Raw genomic sequence first — 15,208 nt, 5'->3', positions numbered from 1 at the left:
CTCATTTTAGGAGCCAGGCTGGTGAAGCTGCCAGTCTCTGAAATGTTGCCGGTCATGGAGGAACTGAGAGAGAATAGCAAATCATATGTAGGTCATTAAATGCTCTGGCTTGCATGGTACACGTGCCATTCCTCCCACCATTTCATTGGCCAAAGCAAGTCATGTGGTAGACCCTACTTCATGGGCAAGTGATCTGTGATCTTGTCGTGGTCCCAAGAGACAAGCCAGAAAAATCTGAAGGCAGAATGGCTTCCATGCCATGATTTACTACTTGTGTTTTTTCCTATAAAAATGGGCTATTTACTCTTAGATCACCTTTTGGTAGGCAGTGATTTGTGAGAGAGAAAAAGAAGCATAAGTGTTCTTAATGTAATGCTCTTCTCTGAGAACATTGGACTCTGGCGTCTCCATCCCATGGAACTCCACCGTGGACCTTCCTCTCCTACCAACTCAGAATCTGCCTTAACCTGGGAGTATTTTTGGTTTTGTCTTCACTTTTCTTTTTTGCTAACTCATCATGACAACCTCGAGCAGTCTCCAGTCATCTTTTCCTTATTTTCAACAATGGGGTATTGTCCTCTCAGGTTTTGCCTGTAGCTTTGAGAATAATTGGTTTGACGCCCAGGGAGTCTCTTTGAGGGATCATTTTAGTAGATTACAGGGTAACGAGTTACTTGTTTCCCTTCAAAGGCCACCCAGTTTGGCTTCATTTCTGCTTAACTGATGCTTCCTTTGATGTCACACGTGTAAAAAGAGTGTTATTAAAAACAATCAAAGCATATTTGTACTCCATTTTAAATACCGTTTGATCCATTTTTCATTATCTGACTAAGAGTGTATGTCTTAGGTCAATGCAGATCTCATGATAGAGATCTTTAAGATCTATAAAGATCGCAGATCTTTCAATATAAATCAGATAACCTTAATGAGTTGGCTCTTGTCTTTCTCATCTGATCTAGTGCTTCTTGTACAAACTAATTTGTAAAGAAACTGTTTGATTAGATAAAGATGTGGTTTTCATCTGGGAAAGTACCTTTAGGAAAACGATGTTGTTCTGTCGGGATCACTAGGCGCTGGTTGGAGTATCTCCCTCGGGAGGAGGACCTCACATGGAAAGAGGTGTGAGTCACTGCGGTCAGGGAATGAATGTGTGGAGGGAATGCACGTGCATCTGGGAGGCCGCACAGACACTGGCCACAAACAAAGTCAAGAAAATCTACTCCTTTATGTGGTTGACTATCCCTGCTCTTGAAAGGCAAGTGCTAAGGGTCATCTCTTGCGGTTGAGTGCTGGGAAGTACCTGATGACTGGGCTTGGTGGCTTTTCTGCTTCTGTTTACCCTCAGTGTGGGCTGAGAGCCTCATTAAAAAAAAAAAAATCAGTGTCCACATCCTTCCCATCTCATCTACCCCCGTGGTTCTTAGCAATGGCTACACATTGAAATCACCAGGGAAACTTTGAAATATACTGATATCCAGGCTCCATCCCTAGAGATTCTCATTCAGTTAGTGCCAGGTGGAGCCTGGGATTCTTTATTTTTTCAGATCCAACGAAGTACAAATGCTTCACAGTCCTGCTGTGCCCAGTGTATGAAAACACCTGTTCACCATCAAATGTCCTACAGCCACGTTTGGGTTATTTGTATTTTCATTCTTAAGAGAGGTGGTTATTTCAACCCTTTCTCCTAAGTTCTATGTAGTAGCTTTAGTGACACCTCCCTCTCCCCCTTCCCTACCCCAAACATGTCTGTGTCCCAGATCCTTTAAATGTGACCTTATTTGGAAAAAGGATTTTTGTCAATATAATTAACTAAAAGTAGGCAGCGGGAGGTCAGATCATCCAGGACTACCCAGATGGGCTTCACGTTCAGTAACCAGTGTTCGTGTAAGAGGCAGAAGAGGAGACATAGACTCAGAGAAGAGGGGATGGCTGTGAGGAGATGGAGACAGAGGTGGCGTTGATGCAGTCGTGAGCCAAGCTATGCCTGCAGCCTCCAAAAGCCGGAAGAGGCAAGGAAGGATTCTCCCCTAAAGCCATTGGAGGGAGCACAGCCCCGTTGACACCTTGATTTCAGGCTTCTGCCCCCAGGAACCATGAGAAAATTCATTCCTGTTGTTTTAGGACACCGAGTTTGTGGTCATTTTTTCCAGTGGCCACAGGAAACTAAATACATCCTATTTCCTTTTTCTTTTATTCACCCTTTCTTTGGCTTTTTTCCAAGTGTCTCTTGACTGTTTTTTCCAGAAGCAAGTTTACATATTTTCTGATTTCTCCATACCCTCTCCTGACGGTTGCTTCCTGGCGACAGCTTGTTCCATACACAGCAGCAGCCCGATGCAAACTTGTGGCTGTGGGCCCTGTTTCAGACCCTCATTTTGATGATTCTTCTTTGCAGTGGTGCACTTTTCCCCCTTCACGTGTTTATCCCTCTGCCCACGCTCCTGGATAATGTCTTCTTTACCTGTTTTCCCTGAGGTCTTCGTAGTACTGAGTTGATGCTTTGGGGTGTAGAGACAGCTGAGGCAGTGGAGATAGGGGGACCTCTAGGATGCGAGGCTAGGGCCAGGACAAGTTTTATGGGCCATATGCATGGTTGGTTTGCAACTATTTGAAAGATATTTGCATCTAAGGACCTTGTGCATTGCCTTAAGGGAAGGTCAGGGGTCTGTTGGAATTTCAGGATCTCAGAATATTCTGGGTCTTCCTTCTTGGTAAGTCTCTCTCATTGTCTTAGGTAGAAAGTAGCTTTTCTTTCAAACAGCTTCTCCTGCTAAAGTGGGCAGAGGGGAGGGGAGGCAGTGACATTACAGGTCAGAATCTCTTAAGCGTTCAGTGGCATTGAATGAAGACTCACGTTAACCTAGCATCTTGCCTGGAATGCCTGATTTGTACCTAGAGATGATGATGCAAAGGAGAAGGGGATCCTCAGCAGGGTCTTGTGAAGTGCCAAGGATGGAGAAGAAGGGTACCACAGGTGGATCCAAGGCGCAGAGCCAAGGGACCCAAGGCAGCCAGCAGGAAGTCTGTAGAAACTATGGTGGCCAAGAATTACTGCAGAGGACCCAAGACCTCCAGAACCAGGGATTCACTGGTGATGCTCTAGAGAGAGCTGGTTCTCTGATGCGGGTATATTTTTTTAGTAAGCTTTTAATTTTATTTTAATGATCTTTTTATATTAGAACAAATCTTATTTTGAGATTGGTAGAATTATTGTAAAGATAGCACAGAGAGTTCCTTCCTACCCCACACCCAGTTTTCCCTTTCATTAACACCTAACATTCATATGGTACATTTGTCATTGATGAATCAGTATTGACGTATTGACGTACTATTTTTAACTAAAGTCCACATCTTTTCAGGCTTCCTTGGTTTTCAGTGTTCCTTTTCTGTTCTCGGATCCCAACCAGAATCAAACATTACATTTAGTCATTATGGTTTTTCAGACTCCCCCTTGGTTGTGACAGTTTCTCAGACATTGTTTTTTATGACTTTGACAGTTTTGAGAGGAACTGATCAGCTATTTCATTAGAATGTCTCTCAGTTGGGATTTGTCTGAAGCTTTTCTCATGACTGGACTGGGGCTGTGGGTTTTGGCGGGGATGACCATAGATGTAAAGTGTGAAATTGGCATCACATCACATCAAGGGTATATATTATCAACATGACTTACCCTGGTGATGTTTGTTAACTTTGATCATCTGGCTGAGGTCGTGAACACTACCATATTTCTACACTATAAAGTTATTCTTTGTCCCCCTTTCCATGCTGTCCTCTTTGGAAGGAAATTGCTGTGTACAACCCCCACTTAGGGTGTACCCCATTCTAGATAAATTATTTGAAATTCCCCTGCACAGGCAGTTTTTTTCTCCCCAATTTATTTATGTATTTAATCATTTATTTATATCATTATGGGCTGATGGATATTCATTTTATACTTGAGTTATATATTCCATTACTATTTTTTTAAATTTTGCTGCTCAAATTGCTCCAGCTTGGCCGTTGAGGGATCTTTCAGTTTTCTCTTGGGTCCCTTTGACCTAGCCCCATGAATGTGGGTTTTGTGGGGGTTTTGAGCATTTCCTTACTTTCTGGGACTACGAGATGCTCCAGGATCATCTTGTATATTTCCTGCCCCAGTTTCAGCATCAGCCATTTCTCCAAGGATCAATAGCTCCTTTGTTGGAGAATGCTCTTATGAATTAAGATCTGGATGGTCACTGCTTCTAGGCCTTCTCAGCTGATAGAGGAAGGAGATAACATGTGTGTGCTAACTTGGTATATACACACATATAAACGTTTCTATGAGTAACCATCAATATCTGTGCTAAGCTAAACATGAGTTCATACTGATAGCCCCAATTTTAACCCATTACTTCATAGATTATTCTAGCCTCTTCCCATTTCTTATCTGTAACCTCCTCCACCAACAGTGAGAAGCCTGGCTCTCACAATCTGTGGTCCATTTACTTAACTGTCCAATCCTGGGATACATATATAGTGATTTTAAAGTTGTGAACCTGTACGCTTGTGGGAAACAACTGTGTCAGCTAGTGTGCAGTGCTGTGCCTACGTACCATTCCTTTGCCCTTAGTCTTACAAGCTCCACTCACTTACAAAGTTACTTTGGTCAAGCACCATATATCCCTGCATTCTGCATTTTGTTCTGGGATCTCCGGACTTCCTAAATGATTTTATTCCAGCTTAAACAGAAAAATACCTGGGAAGGACTTACACTTGCACCAGTACTTGTGGTTAGAATGCTGGGAAGCCTTTATCGTCAGGGTCTATGTCATTTGCTCTCTCAGGTGCTAAGAGATGGTATCGGGCTGCTGGGGTTGACCGTCTATCTGTAAGTACCTGATTGGTATAAAAGAGGAGCAGCTCCTCAAAGAAAATAGGGGCGTTGGACAGATAGAAACAACAGATGTCCACAACATTCCACCCCTTAGTCCCTCAGCACATAGAGCAATCCTTCTTCTCATGTTTATAGTTGAAAATATGCCTTCTTTTAATAAAATTTATGTATCTTCTCTCCCCAAAAAGAGTCAAGATAAAGCCCACATAGCTACCATATCCAGCTGCAAGTTCAGGACCCTGGGTGACATGTTCTAATTTCTTTTCTTTTCTTTTTTTTTTAAATCTTTTTGTACCCATATATTTACTTATTTTTATTGAAGTACAGTCAGTTTACAATGTTGTGTTAATTTCTGGTGTACAGCATAGTGATTCAGTTATACGTGTGTGTGTGTGTGTGTGTGTGTGTGTATTCCTTCTCATACTCTTTTCCATTATAGGCTATTACAAGGTATTGAAAATAGTTACCTGTGCTCTACAGTAGGTCCTTGTTATTTAGCTATTTTATATGTAGTAGTTAGTGTCTGCAAATCCTGAATGTCCAGTTTATCCCTCTACCCCTCCTTCCCTCCTTGGTAACCATAAGCTTATTTTCTATGTCTGTGAGTTTGTCTCTGCTTTTTAAAAAGTTCATTTGTGTTATTGTTGAAGATTCCACATATAAGTGATATCATATGATATTCATCTTTCTCCTTCTGGCTTACTTCACTTAGTATGACAATCTCCAGGTCCATCCATGTTGCTGCAAATGGCATTATTTTATTCTTTTTTATGGCTGAGTAGTATTCCACTGTGTGTTATGATATGATATATGTATATATATCTCATAACTTCTTTACCCAATCATCTGTTGATAGACATTTAGGTTGCTTCTATGTCTTGGCTATTATAAATAGTGCTTCTATGAATGTTGGGGTGCATGTGTCTAACTGAATTAGAGTTTCCTCCAGATATATGCCCAGGAGTGGGATTGCTGGATCATATAGTAAGTCTATGTTTAGTTTGTTAAGGAATATTCATACTGTTTTCCATAGTGGCTGCACCAAACTACATCCCCACCAACAGTGTAGGAGGGTTCTCTTTTCTCCACTCCCTCTTCAGTATTTATTGTTTGTGGGCTTTTTAATGTCTAATTTCTTTTAGATTTGAGTGCATCTCCTCAAGTTCTGGCAAATACCCAGAAGTATTTGGATTTTAAAAAAGAAGTAAAAACAGGGTAATACCTAAGATACTAATCTTTGATGGAAAAATGGGGAGAGAGATTTTCTTAGGAATCATTTGTAGTTCTCTTCAGAAAATACCCCATAGGTGCTTAACTAGTCTGTTCCCATGTTAGTCTGGTCCTGTGGAGAAGGCAAACAATGAAGAATATGGATTCATGAGTTTTGGGGACATGAGTTCTTACTCTCAGCATTGCTTAATGCTTGTTCTTATGTCTGCCTACAGGGTTCATTTCTCAGTGCTAATTGAAATTCAAATAAGTATCTTTTATTTTCTCATGACAGTTTCATTTAGTAATCACTTTGTGTCTGTCAAGAATTTAATGTGTATTCTTCTTTAACTCCATTAATCATAGTTGAATTTCAAAGCATTGTAATTAAATTGTATCAAGTTGTTTACTTTGAAAAACTTTTTAAAATGTCAGTGGACTGGAAATAAATTCTATTAATTGGTACAGAGTGCCTGCAAAGGCAGAATGAGAAACGATATGTGACCATTGCTAATATGGTAAGACCAGAGTTGACATTAATGAAAGAACTGTAATAATTTACCCATCTGTTTGATCATCTGATGCTTCTTAGCATATCACAAAATACTCCAGAAAGAAGGCACCTATTATCAATTCATGAAAGGTAATAATGCTGTCTTTCCAAATGGAGGCTCTCAGTGGTTGAGTCTTTATCACTTCCATTCTTTTAGAGATTCGGGTCTATATCACACACACACACACACGCACACACAGTCTCCAAGTTCCCCAAATGGTAGAATATCTTAAGGTATTTACTTTTAAAAGTTAATGTTTTTAATAGAAAAATCCAAGTTTAATATAATTGTATCACTCACGAGATCATTGCAGGATTTACAAAAAGTATAATTTCAGAGGCATTACAGCTTGTGTGGACCAATATTAGAACAAAAGTTAAAAATCAGGTGGATGAACACTGTCTTCTCTCAATTTTATGCAAGTATTACTATGGCAATATGTGTAAGCTCATTTGGAGATAATGTCAAAAATTTCAATCTAAGAGGTTTTATGGATGTGAGATCCTGCCTTCTCTGCCTTCTGACTTCCTGGCCTCCCTGAGATAGACAAACTCTAATGAGTAGCCCATTTTAAAGATCAATCTTTTCATATTTGTGCTGGAAAATCTTCAGTAACTCCTTATTTTTTAGACTTTCCCCTATGGTCTTCCGTAATTTGGCTGTCACCTGCCAATTTTCCCTCATTTCTCACCTCCCCCCCATTCCTATTCTTTACTTTTCCTGGAAAACCATTTCCCAGTTTTGACAAGAAGTTCCTGAGGGCAGTGACCCTGTCATGTTCATGGCACAGATCATGAGTGGTTATAATTTCTCCATGGACATTTACCAATGAATGAATGTCTACTTGCTTAAATTCTACCCAATTTTTCAAGACCCAGCTTGAATAATTCCACATCCAAGAAGTATTCTCTGATTCCTTCATCTGGAACTAACTTCTACCTCCAAGCACTATGATCTATAACCCCCCCCTTTTTTTACAGCACTTTCTACACCCACATGTCCTCTGCTGATGAGCTGTTTATTTCTCTTTGAGAACATGGGGAACAGAGAGAGGAATTTAGAAAAAAAAAATCACCAGCTAATTTGATGTCTACCACATATTTGCCTCTTCTTTTACAGGTGACAATTGATGTTTTCCTACCAACGTTCACTCTCTCCACTTGTGTTATGGAACCCGCCCTCTCTCCTTTTCTTTTCTCCTTCTCTCCTCTAACATTGATCTCTTTTTCTGTATGGGGTCATTTTCATCAGCACTCAAAAACGTGCTTATATTTCTCTTCTTAAAAAATGATATCTGTTGATGCCACATCCTTTTCTAATCACCACCACATTCTCTCTGCTCCCTTTTACAATAAAACTTCTTCAGTTGTCCATGGTATCTCTCTCTTCTTATTCATCTTTTATTTTTTATGTATCCCATTTAGATTGGGTTTATAACCCCACTACTTCACCATAGTTGCTCCTATCAAAGTCATCAGATTGATCTCCACATTGCCCAATCCTATGGTTATTTTTCTGTCTATATTTATTCAAACTCTGAAGGGCAACACAGTTGATTACTTTTCTTATTGAGATATTTCTTTGTTAATTTTAATGACACCATGCTCACCAGATTTTATTTATATCTCTTTGACTGCTCACTAGTAATAGAGATAAAATAAATCATAAAATACTCTCAATTAATCCAAAAAAGGAAATAAAAGAGGGGAAAAAAGTTTAAAGAACAGATAGGACAAATAGAAAACAAACAGGAAGGTGGTAGATGGAAATTCTACCACATGGATAATTAAATTAAATATAAATGGTCTAAACACCATAATTAAAAGGCAAGGCTTGTCACTGGATAAAAATGCAAGGCCACATCATGTGCTGCCTGCAAGAAACTCTCTTTATATATAAAAACACAGATCGGTTAAAAGTAAAAGGATGGATAAAGTCATACAATGCTAACACTAATGCAGTGGAAGGTGATTTGGCTATATTAAAATCATACAAAGAAGTCTTTAGAACAAAAAGTATTAACAGTGATAAAAAGGGAGAGTTTATAATAATAAATGATCAATTTATCAAGAAAACACAATAATCCTAAATGTATATTCATCAAAAACCAAGCTTCAAAATATATGAAGCAAAAACCAATATATCTAAAAGGAGAAACATAAATTCACAATTATAGGTTAAGACATCAATACTCCTTTCTTTATAATCGATAGAAGAACATCAGAAAACATATAGAAAACTTGAATAGCATATCAGCAATATGATATAATTGACATTTATTTTAAAAATCCCCATGACAATAGGATATATACTCCTTACTTGCATATGAAACATCCATTAAGATAGATCATAAGCTGGGCCATAAAACAAATTTCAATAGTTTAAAAGAAATGAAATCATATAGAATGTGTTCTCTGATGATAATGGAATTAGATTAGAAATCTATGAAAGAGGTCACCCATGGGGAGTGTTCAGAGAGAGAGGAGAGATGGACCAAGGTTAAAACTTTGGGGAATATATACCAGTATGATGGTACCACAGGAGGAGATCTTGAAGAAGATCAGTGAGAAAAGATCAGAAAATAATAAGGAAAACCAAGAAAGAGGAGTCACAGAGGCCAAGGGAGCAGAGAATTCCAAGGAACAATAATGTAAAATGTAGAAGTGTCTGATAAAATGAGGACTGAAAAAAATCCATTGGGTGTGGAGACCTGGAGATTAAGGGTGACCTCAGAGAGAGAGCAGTTGATGAGACTGAGGAAGTGGAGGCAATATCTACCCCTCCCAGGCAGAATTCTTTTCCTCTTGGGAAAGGCAAGAACATTTCAAAGCAGGCAGTAGCTGGAGGGAGACTCAGGGTCAGGGGAGAGGATTTTGTTTTTTTTAAATGTGTTAATTTGCCGTTGTTTTAAAGATAAGGAAGATTTGAGCACATTTGTAGACTGAAGTTAAGAGCTGGTAATAAAGGAGATGAGAAGGAATAGGGTATGACTAGGGGGGCCTTTTCCTTGAATACAGACATGAGAGCTAATAGTGTGAGCGTGAGTGTAAATGTTGACAAATTTGTAGGTGGGACTGGAAATTGTTACACAAAGCACTACCATGGATTCAACTTTTACCTTTGTGCCACTGTCGCTCAAACTTTCTCCCTAACCCCATCTCTTGAGCTCCAAACTCAATTTCCAAGTGCCCTCTGGTCATTTCCTGTTAAATATACCATCACTTTGCACTTCCATGTATGAAAACAACTTCGATTTCTCCCTGATAAGTCCCCTTCCTGTCTCCTTTCTCTTCCCTTTTGTTCCCTCCTGGCACAGGTAACTGGAACCTTAAGTCAACCTGGTGTATAGCATATCTTAACCTTAGGTCAGAGGAAAGCTGGGCTTCACGTGTCAAAAGTTGCAAGGCACGGTGTGTATGGGATGGCCGAGGGAGAGGGATCATAGAAAATGGGTTTTAAGATGATGACAAAACAAAGCCTGTCAGGCTATACCCCCAAATGTCACCAATTCACAGAGGTGAGACAGGAGGGAGACTCTAGATGGAAAGATAGCAAGATGAAGTTTTGCAAGGTTAGAGGAGATCAGAGGGTTTGGAGAATGGGAAGCAGATCCTGGAGAAAGGTCTGAGCTGTTGAAATGCTGATACAAACCCTTTCCGTGATGTTCCTTTGAATCTGAACATGACCGTGGAGATAGTGATTCAAAGCGCCAACCTGGTGCAGAAGCCCCAGCTCCATCAAAGGGTCCAGCATCCCGCCAGACCCCAGTCTTGAAATGTAGACTTTCCCTTGCTTGTTCCTTTTCTTTTCCTCATCCCCATCCCACTATGATTCATTCCTGAGTGCTGGGTATTCTTCTGCAATGTCTCCACTCTGGCCCCCAAAGCATGCCTCTCCTCTTTTTCTCTTTCTCTTGTCAAACCACTGTCTAAATTCCATATACCTCTGTTTCTAGTCAGTTCAAAACTGTTTTTTTTTTTTTAAATTTTCCCATAGTTTTCCTACTCTTGGCTAAGTAGACCTGGCTGGCGGCCAGTAGTAGCAATATGCATGAAAATGGAAAAAATATTATATATACATAAAATAATGAAGAAAAACAGAGATCCAACCCTGGAAAAGAACTCCCCTGAAGGTTTAGGTTTATATTCTGGGCCGAGATATCGATTGCTGTTTATTTGCTCTGACCCAGACATAGTGGCTGCAAGCTGCTTGCCTTTCCAGAGGTCTCACAAGACATTACAGCCCCGCACAGCCCTGCGCAGGCCCCCTTCAGAGTAGATGCAATTAGGGTAAATGATAGTAGTATTTTGGCCTGGAAACCGCCACGGTCCATTTGCCGGACTGTGAGATGGAGTCACCACGCTGGGCCATGACTCCGCTCTGTGTCTCCATCAGTTAACTTCGAATTTTGTAAATCCTTGGACGTGCAAACCCTCAGGAAAGTGTCCTCTTTCTTCATTCATCTCGACCACCTGGGATCTCCTGTGGTTTTGGGACCAGTGTATTAATAGCACTATAAATAAAGCTCACAAGCTAGTCGTCACTTCTCTCTTCGACATCACCTTTTTCAAGGACAAACCCTCCATTTTGTGGTAGACATTGCTACTTTTGACCTAGCAGGGTCTGGCAACAGGATCTTGTCAAAATTCAATTCAGATGTGTGGCCACATTTACTCGGGCCTTGGCCCAGTGGCATCCGCATCTGTTCCACAGAGCTGAGCTACCAGTCACGTCAGCCAGCAACTATTTTAGCTTCTCTGCTCACAGAATTAAACTGTTCGTGCACCGTCACATTCAAGAAACTTAAGAATCCACTGGAGCATTTACTGATAATGGCTCTTCCTCATCCCTTGTGCAAAGGAATGGGTGTCCCCAACCATCGTGTAAGGAGAAAGGGCTGTGATGTGGGGGTTGGGTGTCAAATACTGTCATTAAGGCCCATGAGAATCGGGGGAAGGTGACAACATGGCCTGCCACCCAAGCTACCTAGGAATGCTGACCAACCCCAGTGACAAGCTGGCTAGTGAGAATGGCGTGGAGGCAGTTTAGAGGCCTGCCAGGGAAAACCATGGGTTCCACCAAAAGACCCAGATGACCTTTGGGGGATATGTCCTGGATTAATCTGGGGGGCAGGGAGGCTGGGAACAGTTTCCTGCTGACTGTCCAGGGCCCCGGTGTGACTTGGTTAGAGAGGAGACATCGTCCTGGATCCCTAACTCCTCTTGTCCTGGGGTTTTTCTCTGACAGTGTTTCTCACCAGGGCGTGGTACCACCTCCTTTAGTGGGGCCTTTGGAAATACAAGGGGGGCATTTTAGTTTTTACCACTCTGTGGGCACTGGCATGAGGGTCTGAACCGGGATGCAAAACTGGGCGAGGCCTGGGATGGTGGCCCCAAACTGAGACTCGTTCTGCTAGGATGTGTCCCAATGGGAAACACTCAGAACTCAAGGCCTTCCCAGGAGGCTCCCGCCATGTCAGACAGACCAAATGTTGGCTTTTGTGTGAGGCTCAGCCCCTCATTTGCTTGACTGAAGGGCATTACCTGCCACAGCACAGAGCTCTGAGCACCGAAGAGAAGGCCCAGCAGTTCAGCCTTTCCGGGGGCTGGCACTGTCCCAGCTTCAGCTAAGGACTCAGTGTATCTATGGAGGTTGGAAGATGATGTGAGTGCAGACCTGGCAAGCCCCCGCAGGTGGCAGCGAGACCCCGCCTTCACCATCACCATGGTGAAAAATGTTTGTAATAGAGATTGTCTTCTCTGAGAGTAGACCTGAATTCTCTGGCAGGATTCGTAAGGAGACTGACTTTAGAAGGGTGGGTGGAAAACAGTTTTAATTTACTCCACCACCTGCAGCCCTCAGAGAACAAAGGTATCCCCAGAGATGTCAGTCCATTCAGCATCTAGAAGATTCTAGAAGCTTGCACAACCAGGTTCTTCTTTCATGCCAGGCACTAACCCTCTACTTGCGCCCAGTTGTTGGTGGATCAGTGTCTTCCTTTGAACCAGAGCAATAATATTTTGACGTTGCCTAGAGCCAAGCTTAGAGATGGAGGTCGACAAGATTCTGGCTTCCCTGAGTTTGCTTTTCTCTTTCCCCCCGGTTAAGGTAAGAGCGGAGCCTACCAATGGTTTGCTAATTGTCTCCAAGTGAAAAGACTGTTGAATTCAGAAGGGATTTTAGACTCCCGGGGCATGACGCCCGTCATTTCACAATGGAGAATTATTTTGTGGTATTTATTTTATGATTCCTGACCCTTGTTCTAAATCTTGCTGGTGTGTTTTCATTTAAAATGTATTAACTGGAACTTGGCATTGTGACTTGGCTCCATTAAGCTCTACAACAGCTTAATCCAGATTTTATTATACTGGGACTTGAGTATGTGAACTGTAATATGGGAGGAAGCTTAAGGATAAATAAAGTAATTTTGATACTTACTATGCATTTAACTCTTTGGGTGCCCTCTTGGCAATTAACTGAAGTGTCTGTGGTTGGATTTCAATGTTTTAAATATGTTGCCAGAGTGACTGTTAAGCCTTCTTGAGACTGGGCCTCTGGGGGCCTCTGGGTGAATGGCAGACTCAATGGAGCATCCTGGGTCCTGTGGCTGTCATGTGTTAGTCTGTCTAGTGGATGTGGAGCCCTGCTAGGCAGCATGGAGCAAGCAGCCTCGACCTCCTTCCTGAGCCCCAGGATGCTCACATCTCTGCCTCCAGCTCCTGCTCTGCCTCTGGCTCGGCTTGGCCCTCGTGGACTCCTCAACCTCAGCACTTCCAAAGCAGCCTCCTGACCTTCCCCTTGAACCTGCTCCTTTACTGGATTCCCCTTTTGGAAATGGAGCCACCATCCACTCAGGTGCCCCTGCAACTGTCTCTCCTTTACCACAAACAGAGTCTGTTGACTCTACCTTTTAAGTGTGTCTGCAGACTATTTCTCTCCAACCCCCCTGGCCCACCCCAGGTCCAGCACCAGTAGCTCTTACCTGGAGCACCCATTAGCCACCTACCTGCCTTCCCATGACTGTTTGTGATCTTTGCAGCCTTCTCTCTGCAGTCAGAATGACCTCCTCTAAGTAAAAACCAAATCGCCTTACAACCCTGCCCTAAAGCCTTCAACACTTTCCTACTGTACCTGACTCAGAATCTCAGTCTTTCACATGTCCTCCAGACCCTGGGTGGTCTAGCTCCTGTTTCCTTCCCAGCTCTACCTCTCACTCCCACAGCTCTACCTATCACTAGGCTCTGTCTCACCAATCTTTCTCTTAAACCAGCCTCCATTAGGGGGGCTAGGGACCCCTCATCTTTGAGATGACTTCCTCAGAGAGGCCTTTCCTGACCCCCCTCTATCTAATTAAGGCCTCCATTATACTTTTTCATTTCACCTTGTATAAGAGTGTATACTTTTATACTTATTGTTGTATTGTGTCCCTCCTACTAGACTCTAAGTTCCATTAGGGTTAGGGCCAAATCTATTGTTAAAAACAAGACAAGAGACCCACAATAGAGTTGTTTATCACCAAACCAAGACAACTGAATTACATTTTCAGCTTTCCCAGAAGTGGAATCTTAAACGGGTCAATAAGGAATCACCTTGTCAGCATGAAGTTATGATCTGCCTGACAGACCCTTGTCATCCTCTAAAGGAAAGTAACCGGGCAATAACCAGTTCACTTTTTTGCCTAGTATAACTTCCTGTCCCTGCTCCCTCTGCCTTTCATTTCGCACAGCTCCTCGGAGCTCCTTTTTATCTGCTTGATTGGATGCTGTCTGACTCATGAGTCAATGAATAAAGTCAATAAGGTCTCTGAAATGTACTCAGTTGAATTTTGTTTTTCACTCTGTTATGCTCAACACCATAAATCAAGACTGTGCCTAATACGTAGTACACGCTCAATAAGAATTGGCTGAGTCCATAAATACTGCCTTCAAAGAGTTCATTAGCACCTTCATCAGCAAAAACCTACTGAGCCTCTGCTTGCTCACTCTAGATAGGGAGAAACAAAAAGACCTGAAAAATCTCAAGATCCATTCAAAGCATTGTTAAATAAAGTGGAAATCCATAGTTATTGAGTTTATAATCTGGTGAGTGAGCATGTAAAGGTCATGGACGGGAGGCAGGTGGGGGAAGAGTGGCCGATGGACCAAGGTACCATCCTCAACTTGGTCTTTGCCTTATAGCCTCTAGTCTCAGAGAGCTGAGCCCAGAGCCCCATGGAGAAGAAGTCCACAGAAGATGTGTGTGTTGGCCATTCTCTGGTCCCCACACTGTGTCCTGTTCTAAGTCCTCTGGTTAATCCATTAATGTCTACATGTTTGTGGTTCCAGGCACTCTACCGGGGCAGCCCCAACCACACCCTCTAAGGAGCTGCACGTCTGCTCTTGTCTCCTGTCTTCCCTGGGTTTCTGGAGACCTCAGGGTGAATGTGATGTTGGCCTTCCTCCGTGGACCCTCCTTTGTCTCAAGCTGACTGTTGGAATTAAGGTATTCTAGACTCCTTTTCTAGGAGATAAAATAAAATGAGCTCAATTGTTCTTAGTTGTAATGTGTTTAATTACTGTTTTCAAGTTTTCATGTGGGTCTAGAGTTTGTA

The 15,208-nt window shown here is 42.0% G+C and overlaps 1 long non-coding RNA gene across 1 annotated transcript in view; it reads left to right on the top strand.

Moving 5' to 3' along the window:
* Positions 1 to 14,418: 14,418 nt before the first annotated feature.
* The window catches only part of LOC123617327 (uncharacterized), a 48,612-nt gene continuing 47,822 nt past the window's right edge, over positions 14,419 to 15,208 (top strand). Inside the window, exon 1 of the long non-coding RNA XR_006725427.2 lies at positions 14,419 to 15,099. This is a non-coding gene — a long non-coding RNA (uncharacterized LOC123617327). The remainder of the gene's footprint in view (positions 15,100 to 15,208) is intronic.

This window comes from Camelus bactrianus, chromosome 1 (assembly GCF_048773025.1).
Source record: "Camelus bactrianus isolate YW-2024 breed Bactrian camel chromosome 1, ASM4877302v1, whole genome shotgun sequence".
NCBI classification, from domain to species: Eukaryota; Metazoa; Chordata; class Mammalia; order Artiodactyla; family Camelidae; genus Camelus; species Camelus bactrianus.
This window is presented reverse-complemented; position numbering and strand designations above follow the sequence as displayed.